This window comes from Thalia democratica, chromosome 4 (assembly GCF_965202585.1).
Source record: "Thalia democratica chromosome 4, ktThaDemo2.hap1.1, whole genome shotgun sequence".
Taxonomy (NCBI): domain Eukaryota; kingdom Metazoa; phylum Chordata; class Thaliacea; order Salpida; family Salpidae; genus Thalia; species Thalia democratica.
In genome coordinates, this window is record NC_139168.1 from 6,983,077 (window position 1) to 6,989,076 (window position 6,000).

The window sequence follows — 6,000 nt, forward strand, 5'->3', positions numbered from 1 at the left end:
GAAAAATTTTTCGCCGGCGGAGCCGGCGAAATGACTAAAAAATTATTTTTTAAATAATCTACCCAAAAATTTTCCAAAAAAAGTTTTGATTTGGGGAAATCCCCATTTTGAAAAAAATTTGTGCGGCTTGACTTAAAAATTAAGTGACTACCTTATAGCGTACTCCTTAAACATAACCCTAACTTACTACCATATAGTTGTTAACTAAAAAATGAATGTCTTTTTAGGTGGTAATAGTAGGATTAATCTTAACTTGGAATATTATTAATTTTTCGAAGGTGTTATCATTGTAATAATAAATACCTATAACCATAAAATTCGTGTGAGACATGTTAAATAGTCTTTTCTTTTTGGAATGTTTGTTGTGACACAGTCTAATAACAGTATCCAAAACTTATAACTTAAATTTGAGTACTGCTTACTTAAACATTTTGATTTGATGTTATGTTAACACAATATCAATCGAAAACTTTTAATAAAATAAATGCTTACTGTTGTTATTAGGCTGATTTACAACAAATATTCAAAAAAAAAAAGCCATTTTCACATGTCATTCTATAAAGCCACTGCAAATCATACTTGATCTAGTCAGATAAGAGTCTGGCTTTTGTCAGCTAGTCACAGTTGCTTATAATAACTCTATAAAACATTAAATGGTTATCAAAGATTTGCTAGCTTTTAAATACACTTCATAAACACTACAAGTAACAAACAACCAGACTCTTATCTAATTTAGTTATATTAGCATTATCAATTATTACACTATGCTACATAATTCTAAAATATTTAACAGGAAAAACAGTGGTTAATCATTTCTTGTTATGTTTTGAACAGTTCAGAGACATAGACATGCTTGTATATTTTTTCAAAGACTAACTATTACTAAATGTTCAAATACTCTTTGATAAGAATTTCTATGGTGACACTGTCTAATAGTATATCATAAGTTTTTGTTCTACATCATCAAACAGCATTGGTATAATGAAACCAACAAAATAATATTTGATTTAATGCTACACATAGTATCAAGCTGAAGATTAAACAAATACTTATTTTATAATATCACTATTAAAATTCCAAACAAAGACTATTTTCGACTACTATTAATACTCCAAAAATTAAGTTTAACACATCAGTACAACATAGCCTTTTTATAAAGATCATACATAGTCAGATAAAGGTCTGGTTTTTGTCAGCTAGTTACATTTAACTTATCATAACTCCATCAACTATAATAACCACTAAATGGTAATCAAAGTAATAATACACTTAAACTTTGAATTTTACTGTTAACTATAAACACTAAAAGTGACTGAAAAAACCAGACTCTTATCTAAATTAGTAATATGAACATACAAAAACACTCAACATAAGTCAGTTGATCAAGCTGCCTTAATGTTGCTTGTGTTCCTACATGTTCACATGTAATAAAGTATGTCACTTATACACAAACATTTTACACTGTAGTTTTAATTGCTTAGTGAATAAAAACATGATAATAAAACATTTACTTTAACAATGTGTCTCTAAAGTGTGCAAAGATTTAAAGTTAACTGCTTAATTTTAAAGCTTGTAGCATTCAGAGTTACAACAAACAAAAGTACAGCTTGATTTTTAGCTCTAAAATGGTAATTGAACATTTTACGTTGTAATCTCTTTACAAAGATTCATAACACATAAGTTTTGACATATAGAAAAGCTAATGAATAATAGTAATAGCTTTTAGTTAATTTTGCACACTTTAGAAACTCTATAGGATAATTTATAATTTAAATTGTAATTAATTCATAATTTTATGACATGCATTTATAAACACCAGGGCTGCCACTCTTCAATTCGAAAACTGTACTTTTTAAACCAAATTTCAGCTTAATTTGAATAAGATTAGAAACTAAGCAGCAAAAGCTGTTAATGTACTTTACTTGATATCAATTGAGTTTGAGCACTAATTTACACTAATGATATTCTATATTTACAAAAAAATGACAATATTTAATGAAACAATTAATTTTCAAGTATTTAAAATTGAGAAAGCACTACTAAAAAATAAGTTTTGGCAGCCCTGAAAAACAATCTTATATGACATTTATTATCTTAACTATTTTGTATAACATATAAAGCACTTACCTCAGTAAGAGCAGTAAACCAAGAACAGACCTGATATTCAAATTGCCACAAGAAGGTTAGTGGCAACAAGGGTTGATATAGATGACTGCTGTAGAAATAGAGATGCCCAATTTGTTTGTGCTTAATAAAAACTTTTCAGTGCAACTATGATTAAATAGAAACACATGATAACTCATGTAGCAGACTGCTGATTTGAGACACTTTTTCACCATAAAGGTGAAGAATTTTCTCTGAAATCATGAAAAAAAAAGAGATAATTAATTATATGGTAAGAGTAGGAGACTGTTGGTTTGAGATACTTTTTCAACATAAAGAAAAAACTTTCCTCTGAAATCATAAAATATTAGATAAATAATCATATGATCAGAATAGAATACTGTTGATTCAAGATACTTTCAAAACATACAGACATTATTTACATTTCTTTTCTAGCATAAACAGTTTAAGTTTCAACTGTTAAAGACAATGCTAATATTTTTTTCAAACCAAGTAATTGATTTTATGTGTCTGCTTTTAGTACCTTTTATTACTTACAAAAAGGTTAACTCTAAAATGATTTATGAAAGTAAAGTAAAAAATGACAAGAGCTGCTACCAGTAACACAACATTTTACTAATGAATGCAATTTCATAAAAATTTCTGCATACAGAATTGAACATGATTATCACAATAAAGTAGAAGTCTGTTGATTTAAGACAATTTTTCAACATACAGGTAAAGACTTTTCTGTGAAGTTGTCAACAAAAAGAAAGTAAAACACAAGGTTATCACAACAAAGTAGAAGTCTGCTGATTTAAGACAGTTTTTCAACATACAGGTAAAGACTTTTCTGTGAAGTTGTCAACAAAAAGAAAGTAAAACACAAGATTATCACAACAAAGTAGAAGTCTGTTGATTTAAGACAATTTTTCAACATACAGGTAAAGACTTTTCTTTGAAGTTGTAAACAAAAAGATAATTAAACACAAGATCATCACTATAAAGTAGAAGTCTGTTGATTTTAATCACTTTGGCAACATGCAGATGATGTAGATTTGTTTTGTGTTCTTTTTTTTCAACCATAAACAGTTCAAGTTTCAACTTTTAAAGACAACTTTGATTTTTTTCATACTAAGTGATTCATACTAAGTGATTGGTTTTGAATTGTATGTGCTTGTACTTTAAGTACCTTTTATTACTTACAAAAACTTATAAAAGGAAAACTTTAAAAATACTTATGTAAAGAAAGTTTAAGTAAAAATTTGATGACCTACCACTCCTATGGAAACTTTCCTAAAATGGATTGCAATTTCTTAAAAAATTTCTGCAAACAGAATTTTTGTATAATTACGTAACAAATAAAACTTGTGCAAAAAATTCACTTGGTGACATTCACGAGTTCTCTCTTCTCTCGCTTTGATAATTTTAAGCTAATTTTAAACTTTTAGCTATACTTTTTTTAAACCTTGATTTTTTCAAAAATAAATTTTACCATCATGTCGAGCACCGAATTCTGCTTCAAAAAACACCAAACACTTTATAAAAAGGATGAAAAATAAGCAAAATAGAACTTAAAAACTTCAAAGCTTTGAATTTTAATTTAAAGTTTTGTCAAACTTGTATCTCTTGTTCGAAAAGATTTAGAAACAATTAGCAGATACTAGTTTTCGAACTATGTTCGTAACAAATATCTCTTCTATGTTTTTAATTTCAGCTTTAAACTTTTGTTTTACTTAAAGATTTACACTTGTATCTATTCATTAACTGCTTAAACAAAACATTACTTACATGTGTAAATATAAATGATTAAAATAGAGGTGCGATTTTATACAGTTACAGTAAACTTTTGATTGATTAGTAAATTTTTTTCTAAACTACTTTTTATAGAATCTTGTTGGTTTTTGTACTTATTTATCAAAGTATACTTCAATCTAGTAGATACCCTCAGTTGTGATAAGTATGTGGTTAAAAATTTATGCACACATTAAAGCTTAGCTTAATCTCAAAAACTCTGTACTTTTAATTTTGTCGTTTTTATTTTTACATGACTTAAGTTTAGCACTATTTCTTAATTAAAATGTAAATGTAATGTCAGTATAATGTAAGTTACAATAAAAAAAATTTCATCAAGTTTATAGATAACTGTAGAGTCTTTATTTGATGTGTACACTGACAAACTTATCTATATGATTTGACTGTATTTCTATGTATAGTCAAATAAATTGATAATGTAAACTTTTAGCACTTGTAAATACTGTTGTTTACTTAATTGACCTTTTCAAAATATTATTACATTCAAGTTGTTTGAATAAATACTTGTGAGCTGCAGAACAGTTGAACTAATTTAGCTCCAATAGAATCTTGAAATTGTAACACAAGTATTCATAGTATTGTGTTTTTAAACTACATACTGTTCCTGATGGAAAAACCAGCACATTTTACCTATCATGTAACTTACATATAAACTGAGCTAAAACTTATCATGATACTTGAACAGGTATCATTCAAAAGTAAATACATGGCACTTATTGCTAAATATAGTTTTTAACAAAAGGTGTTTCACTTTATCATAATTATTTCAGTATTATTTGTCAAGTTTCACTAAAGTAAAGATTTAACTTTTTTTTATACTAAAACTTTTTTTATGTTTTTCATTTAAAACATAGTGATAAAAATGACCAATAATCTAACACTTTAAGCTAACAGCTAACATTTACATTGAAAGCTACTGAAATTTAGTTGATAAAACTTATTGATTAGTGTAGTACTTATTTATAAATTAATGCTTAACTCTAGAATTAAAGAGAACATTTAGTTGCAATAAGTATGAGAATACACACTTATACAAACACCAATGTTTAGCTTAACTTTACAAACTATAATGGGACGTATCAAAACACTAACAATGCTGTTAAGCAAAGTAAAAAAACTTTAACCTGTTTTTAAACTTTTGTCTATGTTTTTTTTAAATCTCGTTTTACTTTTAAAAAAATTTTACCACCATGTCGAGCACCAAATCCTGCTTCAAAAAACACCAAACAGTTTATAAAAAGGATGAAAAATGAGCAAAATAGAACTTTTAAAACTTATAAATACATTTTTTGCTTGTTTTAGAGAACATTTAAAAAATACATTTTTCAATAACATATGAGTTAAAAGTTAAAACTAATAGCAGATACTAATATATGAACTATGTTGATAACAAACATCTGTGATACATTTTTAACTTCAGTTTTAAACTTCTGTTTAAATTTAAAAGTTTTGTATAAATAATTAAACGTACAAAAGTAAAACAAACATTAAATGTAAAACTATACAACTTGTTCACAATAATAAATGTATAACACAAGAGTATACGAACGAAAAAATTTATTAAAACAATATAAACCTTTTTACTTTATTTATTCAACAAACAAAACTCAATTAAGTTGATTATTTTAGCACAACAATCAAAAACAAATGTTGATTGAAAATATTTTTTTATAGGTTTATTTTTGTTAACTTCCATTAGTATAAACATTCAACTGCATAAGCACTTTAGTCAAATATTTTTATAATAAGAACAGCAAGTCTACCTAAGTGATAAAAACAAGCTAAAGTAGCTTTATCTGAAAACTAGACATAACTGTAAATATGGAAATTTATGCAAATTTTTGAGCAACAAAATTCAATGAAAATGAACAAGTAAGTTTTACTTTTGAAATTTTATTTAACTTTTTTTTAATTTTTAGGAAGTAAAAGTGCAAAATAAATCGTAGTGTTAAGATATTGAAAAAAAATATACAAATGAAAAACTATTTTTATTAAGGTTATTTTTAAACTAATAAAAAATTAAACATTCTACTTTTTTAACAGCTTTAAAAATTTAGATCAGATAAAAAAATTAATAATTAT